Source organism: Aegilops tauschii, chromosome 7 (assembly GCF_002575655.3).
Source record: "Aegilops tauschii subsp. strangulata cultivar AL8/78 chromosome 7, Aet v6.0, whole genome shotgun sequence".
Taxonomy (NCBI): Eukaryota; Viridiplantae; Streptophyta; class Magnoliopsida; order Poales; family Poaceae; genus Aegilops; species Aegilops tauschii.
In genome coordinates this window covers 388,360,353-388,370,058 of record NC_053041.3, presented here as the reverse complement: position 1 = coordinate 388,370,058, position 9,706 = coordinate 388,360,353, and the positions used below count along the sequence as shown (strand labels likewise).

The following is a 9,706-nucleotide window of genomic DNA, read 5'->3' as shown; positions in this document are numbered from 1 at the left end:
AAACTATATAAGAGGCACGAGATGATCAGGTGTGTGCACTAAAGCTCGACATGATGAAAGCTTATGAGAACTTCACTGCTATAGCTGATACGGGATCTAATGACTTATTTCTTAAAATAGGGTTTTGTGACTAACGAAAGTTTCTCTTTTCATGACACAGGGGGGGTCTCTGTGGCCCTAGTTTCTTTGGCCCATTTGAAATGAGCTACAAATAGGTCCTACTTCAGACAATCCTTCGTTGTCCCTTCAGAGGAGATGAGTGGGATGACGAATGAGTTCTTTAAACATCTCTATACTGCTGAAGGTACTGAAAGAATGGAGGATGTTCGTTCTGTCGACAGTTCCTCGGAAAGTATCTCAGGCAATGAATGAGCAATTGACTGCGCCCTTTACTGGTTCTGAAGTGTGACCTTTTTAAGATGTACCCTGAAAGGCCCCTGGCCCGGACGGCTATCCAGCCCACTTTTTTTCAGCGAAGGTGGGATTTCTATGGTGATGAGGTTAGTGACTTCAGTTACCTTCTCGGTTCTTTTCAATGGGGAGCGTCTTGAGGAATTCAAACCTTCTCAGGGACTACGCCAGGGAGATCCAATCTCTTCGTACTTATTCTTGTTAGCAGCAGTTTAGGTATTCGAAATAGCGAAATACATAAATTATCTATCTCAAGTACGTCTCGTACTTATCTTGAGCCATCAGTCAGATTGAATGCAGCGCCCTGCCGGCAGCTCCTGACCTCTGTTCCTATGGGGGAAAGAAGGTGTGGCTTTGGACCCCAAACTCTTCCATGACGCCCTTCTTCTTATAGCGTGGGTAAGTGATCAATACAGAAAAAAATCACACCCATCGGATCCATCCTGATATGATTGGGTGATTTGCACGTTCCCTTAAGAACAAGCACACACACACTAAATCCTGAAAAGAAAGATAGATGCTCATCTTCACACTGATAGCAGCAGGCTCACTACGTACGTTGTCCAACCCACCTCGTAAGACATCTTTCCTCGGATAGCCAAGCGAAAGAGGAGGTCTCAAGCGTGCAAAAACACATGTATGAGCAGGAAAAGATGTGCAATCAAGCTCAGAGACTGCAGATAACGGATCTCTCAGGCACCGGTTTCCCTCAGTTCAGGAAGGGAAGCGAGCTTTCAAGGGTCCCAGGATAAAAAAGGTAATTAATATGTCTCCGACCGAAGTGATAGATAAAGGCTTTACCCATTGGCAAGGAACGCTTGGAGGAGTGAAACAACGATTCCGCCTAGCGTAGGACACGTATATTTGATCCAATCTAGCAAGCGTAGCCAGCCCCACCCACGGGTGAAATTGTACAGCTCCCTATCTCGTTGAAAGCCCCTTTGCTTACGGAAGAGAAGAGTTGGATGCCGTGGTGGGAAAGCTCCCGTTTCAACTTTGCTTCTTGTAAGCTTCGGTATAAATAGCTCACTTGCGGGATCTAATCTCATTCTATGGGAACAGCTTTCATTTCTATCTTTTGGCTTAAAGTGGTGAACAAATCCTTTCTCTTCACTTTTTGTGCTCCGCATGGCTCCGGTCAAGATGTGACTCATCCTGTATATACATAATTAGGAGACCTCTCACGAACTTGTTAAAGAAAGGAGTACCATTTGTGTGGACAAGCCAAAGCAATCCTTTGATGTTCTCAAGCAAGCTTTAATTGAGGCCCCTGTGTTGGTTCTCCCTGATTTCAGTAAAAGATTTGTGCTAGAGACAGATGCCTGTGGGCATTGGAGCTGTGATAAGGGGTAGAAGTATTCGTGTGGGGTGGGTTTCGAAGGGAAGGTTGCACAATAGATCGGAGATCCTTTGAGGAAGACTGAAATGACTATACTTATAGAATGGTCCATATCGAACAGATACGATACTGGTTTACACAGAGAATATCGCCTAGCTCTAAAACGGCAGCACCTGAGTGCAACTTCGAGTAAGAAAGAACGACCTTCTGCTACCTTTTTACCGGGGCATTGTTTTAACAACTTTAGCTGATTGATCTACGAATGGAGGGATTCAAGCTTATTTTTGTTAACCGAGATGCAAACGACTAACAAACTGGATTCGAAGCCACCTGTCGTAATAGTACCTGCGGGTTCTTTCTGTGGAGCCTTCAAATGCAATAGCTAGCTGCCCAACGGCCAATGCCACAGGCAAATCTCCATTTTCCAACTTATACAACTCTTTGGGGTCCAAAGATACTCGCCATTGCAACTTAATAAATAGGACCGGTGGGATCGCCTTCAACAGATATATCGGTTTCACTGCTTTCGTACCCTTTGTTTTGGTCATGTGGATGACCCGCAGACCGTAGATAAGATGGATACCCACGTACTACCTTCAATGAAGAGAGTTTTACCAAGGACCCTTAGACAGATAGGGGGGACAGACAAGAGGTATGCAACCTGCTGAATATTGTCACCGAATCGCTCACTGACAAATACTTGGGGCTCCCCTCCCTGGTAGGAGTGGATAGGAGCGACTGCTTCCAACACTTAATTGAGAGAGTTTGCACTCGGATTAATGGCTGCAAAGAGGAAGGGCTAATTGGCTCCGCCATGGAGACCGAAATACGAGCTTCTTTCATCACATCATTTTGCAACGGAGAAAAAAGAAGAACATAATAAAGTTTCTGAATGACTCAAACGACAACAGGATCGAAGGTAATGACCAGTTAGCATCTCTGATACAGGGTTACTTTGAGGGACTGTTCACCTCAGAAGTCCTAGCTCCCGACCCTGGGCTACTGGGGAAAGTAAACAGGCGAGTAACTGAAGAAATGAACGCAAGCCTCTTGGCTCCGTTCACGGCAGATGAAGTAAAGGCAGCACTCTGAATTCAATCGAGAGTTAGGTACAGTAATCTTCAGATATGACAATACCTCTCCCAAAGCATTGTCAAGTGTTGGAATTAGGGCACCAACCACGAATAGGAGCTGTATAGAACTCCGGAAAGAGACCTTTGATGAAGTCGGCATCCTCCCAAGTGGCATTTGCTTGATCCAAACTAGCCCACTTCCTTGGTTGCTGAAAAACCATGCAACGCAAGTAATTTTCCACACACTGATTCACACGTTCTGTCTGGCCATCTGATTGTGGGTGATAGGCAGAGCTAAACCTCAATTTCACTTGCAGTGCTTTGAAGAAGGCCTGCCACATGTTACTTGTGAATATCCAGTTTCTATCAGAGACTATTGACTTTGGCAATCCATTCCACTTAAAAACATTATCCATGAAAGCATGAGAGACTGATTGTACTGTATAAGGGTGAGCAAGGGGAATGAAATGAGAATATTTAGTGAACCTGTCCACCACCAACAATATGACTTCTTTGCCCAATGATTTGGGAAGACCCTCAAAGAAATCCAGGGAGATGTCAGTCCAAGCAGAAGTAGGTAATGGCAGTGGATCTAGGAGACCAGGGTAGTGGCAATGCTCTCCCTTGACTCTTTGGCAAACTGCACACTCATGTAGAAAAGTTTCAATCTCCTGGCCTGGCGCCAATAAAATTGCTTTTTTACCCTTTGATAAGTAGCCACAATGCCTGAATGGCCTCCTATGGGAGAGTTGTGAAGTGAATCAATGATTTGGTGTTTAAGAACAGCATCTGATCCCACATATATTCTTCCTTTATATCTCAAAATGCCAGAATGAAGAGTATAAGGGGGTGCTGCATTGGCTGATACAGTGAGCTTCTCAAGCAGAGATTTGCAGTGATCATCATTAATGTAGCTGGTTTCTACAGTTGAAGCCCAAGCAGGAGTAACTGCAGTGACTGCCATCATAAGAGAATCTCTTCTGCTCAAAGCATCTGCAACCTTGTTTTATTTATTTTTATTCAATCTTGTAATTGAATTCAAGCAATTTTCACATAAGCTTGTGCTGGATGCCCTCAGAGACTTTTTGTTCTGTGATGTATTTAAGGCTCTGTTGATCAGTTTTGATCAAAAAAAGAATTGGGAACCAAGAAAGTAGTGGCGCCATCTCTTCAAGGATTCCACAATAGCTAAAGCTTCTCCTTATCATAAGTTGACATAGCTGCATTTCTGGGTCCAAGGGTTTTACTGAAATAAGCAATTGGTCTGCCTTGTTGCATGAGGACAGAACCAATACCTTGACCTGATGCATCTGTTTAAAAAGTAAATGGTAGGGTCAAATCAGGCAAAGCCATAACAGGAGCAGTGACCAGACAATTCTTCAATGTTGTGAAGGCCTCAATTTGAGCATCTGACCACTGGAATGAATCTTTTTTTTGACAGTCATGAAGTGGCCTAGAATTGATCCCATAATTCTTGACAAATCTTCTTTTTCTGCAGCCATACCAAGAAAACTCCTCAACTGAGTGATAGTCTTAGGTGCTGGCCATTCTTTGATGGCAACTATTTTGTGGGGGTCTGTAGATAGACCCTATCCTTAGATAACATGCCCTAAATACTCCACTTGAGGGACAGGAAAACTGCATTTGCTAATCTTAGCATATAGTTTTTATGACCTTAGAATGTCCAGGACTAACTTTAGATGCTTGAGATGAGCTTGTTTGGTCTTGCTATATATCAGAATATCATCAAAGAATACCAAAAGGTATTTCCGGAGCAAAAACATGATTCATTAAAGATTGGAAGGTAGCAGGTGCATTAGTGAGTCCAAATGGCATCACTAAGTATTCATAATGACAAAAATATGTCCTAAAATTTATGAATGTCTTCTCTTCTCATTCTTATCTGATGATAACCTGATCTCAAATCAAGTTTGGAAAACTGTTGTGCACCATGTAGCTCATCTAATAGATCCTCAATGACAGGAATATTGAATTGATTTTCTGCACTTAACCCGAAAGCAAGTTTGAAAACAAGACCTGCTCTGTGAAGTGATGGAAGTAGTGAAGGTTTAGGCTTCGGATCTGTGAAGTTCAGGTTTTGGAGTAGAGGTCAGAGGCTAGTGCGGGTAGCCCTGTCGGAAACTAGAAAGAAGAGGCTGATGCACCTGCCCGGCGGTGGGTGGGTTCAGCTCGATCAACTGGGATAGGAGTTTTTTCTCTATCTTGCTCCATGGTGTTCAAGCAGTGCGTCCAGAAAGCTGTGATTCATGGGAGGGAGCAGCTTCAATAGCTTTGGCTGTGAAAACTCTTGGTCTTGGAGCATCAGTGTCATCAGTTCACCCAAGATCCGCAGGACAAATAACTACTAGGTTTGTGCCAGAAAAGCGTCTTGCGTGACGGGGAAAGAGTGGAAAAAGAAAGAGATTCATCAGCTATGGAATCTGACAGGTATCGGTATTGAACAGAGGGGGCTGTTCACAAAGCATCCCATGGATGGTAATGGTGCTTCCCCAGCTGCTGTTCCTACTCCTTTGGCTGGTGCCAAATCAGGTGACTTTGAAGTTGAAGCTTGCCCGTAGAACGATGTAACCATGCTGGTAGTACTATGATTGCCTTAGAGCGCAGATGTCTCTGTCCCTAGGAACGTGATGCTTAGGTGCGAGGTGAAACACAAGCAGGAGATCGAGAAAAGAAATCATACGGATTGCAACCTACAGATGAAGAATCTGCTTCATTGTTCCCACCATCTATATCAGATGTTTAATAAGAATAGGAATCGAATAAGCTGCTGATTGACTGAGGAAGCATTTGAAAAGAAAGGAAGGGTGATGCTTGTTAAACAAAGCTGCGTGTGGGGCCGCCACGTATAGCTGTAGTTTCTGCTGTAGCATCGGTTATTTCCGTTATTGCTGTAGTAGCATCGGTTATTGCTCAGGTTACGAATGACCCAATCTATCTATGGCAACCACCCCTACTTTTAGTAGATGGAGATGCGCACCTAGAAAAGACGGATGAAAGAGAACCTGCCCTTCTGACTTCTTCTCTTGTCTGTCCTTTACGCAAAGCGATCTATGGTCTCAACAAGCCCCGATAGCGTCGGTTTTTGAAGTTCAGCACAGTGGTTATGTTATCCAGGCAGGGTTTGCTCGGAGTGATCATGATTCGGCCATGTTCGTATCAGTTTATCCTCGAGGACGTGCTATTCTGTTGTTGTATGTTGATGATATCAAACTGACTGGTGATTACTCCGTTACCATATCGCTGATCAAGTGTCGCCTTCATCAATTATTTGCTATGAAGGCGCTGACGCGCCCTAAGCCTTTTCTTGGCTTGGAGGTCGCACATTCTCCTCGTGGATATTTGGTATCTCAGATCAAATAACGTCATGACTTGATCACTCGAGCTCAACTCAATTATGAGAAGACTGTTGACACTCCCTTGGAGCTTTACGTTAAACTCCGTCCGACTGATGGCTCACCATTATCTGATCCGACGCAGTACAGACAGTAGGTCGGCAGTTTGGTTTATCTGACGATCTCTTGCCCAAATGGCTTTTCCTAAGAAAGTCAGCCTTTCATGGCTGCCCCCCGGTCAGTTCACTTTGCAGCAGTTCATCGGATTCTTAGATATATTCGAGGTACCTTTTCTCGAGCCGTCCTTTTTTCTGTCATCGTCTTCTTTAGAGTTGCGTGCAACTACTGATGCCGATTGGGCCTTCAGATAGGTGCTCAACTACAGGCTTATCTATTTTATGGGGAGACGAGACACTATCTTGGATGAGATAAAAGCAATAGACAGTTGCTCCTTCCACTGCCGAAGCGGAGTACCGTGCCATGGCACACTACTAGATAGATTGTATGGCTCCGTTGGTGACTTTCTGATCGCGGGTTTCATTTGAAAAACCCCAACGCCATTCATCTTGCGTCAAATCCGGTCTTTCATGCAAGAGTTTCATTTTTGGCCGCTACTACGTTCGTCGAAAACTTCTTGATGGCACCATCATCTCATTACCTTATTTTTTCCCTTCGACTTCGGCTATGACCAATGCCCCACCTAGCTGAATAGGCGTAACAAAGCTACCTGAAAAAGGCAAGGTGCACCTTAGATTGAAATCGACAAATTGCGTTTTGCCAGATGGATTCTTTAGAAAGATTCCCGGATAAAGTTCAGTATAATATTTAGTTAGAATCTAAATAAAGGCGCATACGTGGGCGGGCAGGGGGCCCCACTACTTCTTCATTCGGGGGGGGGGGCTAGCCTCATGACTTCCCACTGGGTGAGGGGTGCACCTAACCCACCTACTCACTCATCAATTACGGTGTTCAGCTGACTTGCACAGAAAGACCCCTATTGTTTAGTAATTTTGCGCCCCATCTTTTGATTGACTGTTGTCAACTAATCTTTTCAATGTTCAATTCTACTCTATGTTAGAACATTTCTGTGAATGCTATTTCGATCTAAGTGGTCCTATTCTCTGTCCCGTGCTAGGAAGCATTACTCCTCTTTTCATTCCAAATTCTTCAATAAGACCGATACGATTGATTGGTCTGTGCGTTTCTCTTATTACTTTTTTGTATCCCCCTGTTCCTCGGATACAATTCGATCCTTCTACGGCCAAATCTCAATTTGTGGAAAGCCTTCGATGGCTTCCTTATGAAAACATCCATTTGTATATGGGTATAGACGGTCTTTCATTATTCTTCGTGATATTGACCACATTTCTGATCCCTATTTGCATTTCAGTGGGTTGGTCTGGTATGAGAAGTTTTGGGAAAGAGTATATTACAGCATTTCTAATTCGTGAATTTCTAATGATCGCCGTGTCCTGCATGCTGGATCCTCTACTATTCTATGTTCTTTCCGAAAGCGTGCCAATCCCTATGTTGTGCGGAGCTGAGCATCTTCTATTCGCTGGGATCAAGCTTTTCCTCTGCAGGGGCCTTGTGCAGTAAACCCCCTACGGGCGGTCCCCCGTCGTCGTAAAGTAGTAAAGGTCCACGCGAAGCTTTCGGGAAGAGGGGTAGTCTTGTGCGTAAGCATAGCATTTCTGGTCGAACCACCGAACCACACATCTTTTTTTGGTGGGAGGGTACTCCGAGTAGTGGGTACGTCGTAGGACCTCGACCCGCCTACTCAGGTCTTGTATGGATATGCAGGAAGGGGTGCTCCTAGGTGTGTGTAGGGGGTGTGTTTGTTCGCGAGAATGAATTCCTCGTCAAGTCAGGGGGGGTGTGGACACACTTGCGCGAATTCGGGTAACGGCTACAAGGGATAAAAATAAAGGAAACTGTACCCGACCAGGGATGGACGTAAACTCGTAAGCTACCGAGGGTAGGGATAATCGTCCAGGTCTTATTTAAAAAAAAAGCCGCCCCGCCACTGCAGGCAGGTTAGTTCCTCTGTCGTTGCCGGAGAGTTCTTGGCGAAGAGACCTTAGGATAAGTTGCTAAAACAAACGGAGGGGAGGATCGACCCGTTCAGTAGAATTCCGAAGAAAGACTGTTGGCAGCAGGTGGAGACATTTCTTTGGCCCCCTTCCAAATAAATGCGGGCAGGGTAGAGCTCGGCAGAGGGTTCGAGAATAGGGTAGGGTTTTTACGGTCGGGTCCCCTACCACTAGTCCGGCTAGCCTTCTTTCGGGCAGGAAGCAGGCCTAAACGATGGGCGGGCATCTCCCGCTACGCAAGCAGCATTGTTCGCCACCACCCGAGAAGCAAAAGATTCGAGAGTCAAGGCGGAAAAGACAAGCATAGTGGTCTAATGACAAGGGCCGACGACGGAAGCTCGGGACGGAGCCGTATGATGCGGAAATCTCACGTACGGTTCCCTGAGAAGGGAGTGGCTACCCACTGGAGCTTCGACCAACTACCACCGGTCAATTCCGCTTTGGGGCCACCCCTGACTCTACCATCATTATAGGGGTATGGGGTTCGAGACAAAGAAAGATCAAGGCAGCATATCAGTTTTTCCTATATACTTTACTTGGATCCGTTTTTATGCTATTAGCTATTCTGTTGATTCTTCTCCAAACAGGAACCACCGATTTACAAATTTTATTAACCACTGAATTTAGTGAGCGGCGCCAAATCCTTCTATGGATTGCTTTTTTCGCCTCTTTTGCCGTCAAAGTGCCTATGGTACCAGTTCATATTTGGTTACCCGAAGCCCATGTAGAGGCACCTACGGCTGGATCCGTCATCTTGGCTGGAATTCTTTTAAAATTGGGAACCTACGGGTTTTTAAGATTTTCAATACCCATGTTTCCCGAAGCGACACTTTGTTTCACTCCTTTCATTTATACTCTAAGCGCGATTGCTATAATATATACTTCCTTGACCACTTTAAGACAGATCGATCTTAAGAAGATCATTGCCTACTCCTCAGTAGCCCATATGAATTTGGTGACTATTGGTATGTTTAGTCGGGCGGCGGCCGTTAGGTCACCTATTTTGAGTTATGGACACACAAGCAAGGCCAAAACATGTGTGCCGGGCGTGCGACCCATCAACCTACTAGCAATAGGGGAGAAAACTTAGCATGTCGCAACAAAAGTGTCGATTCGAGGCGTCAGCAAAACACCGCCGTCTGTTCCTAAAACAAAACCCCTTAGCGCCCCGGGACGGGAGTGGGGGACGGCCCTACGCAGACAGCAGCAGCACCGGCTCTACGAAGTCCGAATCGAATCTTTCGGTTGGCTTTCCCGTGAATAAGAATTGTTGGGCGCGGCGAAGCGAGCGCTTCTAGCTGTTTCGCTTGCTTCTTTCTTATTGTGGCGGCTATTATGGCGTGGCTGAAATGAACGAAAAGCGAGATGATTCAAATCGATTGATAGATGGCCTGATCTGTTCTGATAGATCGAAAGGTTTTCTATCAATAATAAGGG

At 45.2% G+C, this 9,706-nt stretch overlaps 1 pseudogene; it reads left to right on the top strand.

The window, feature by feature from the left end:
• Window positions 1–8,447: 8,447 nt before the first annotated feature.
• On the top strand, window positions 8,448–9,386 carry LOC141026604 (NADH-ubiquinone oxidoreductase chain 4-like; annotated as a pseudogene).
• Window positions 9,387–9,706: the final 320 nt, after the last annotated feature.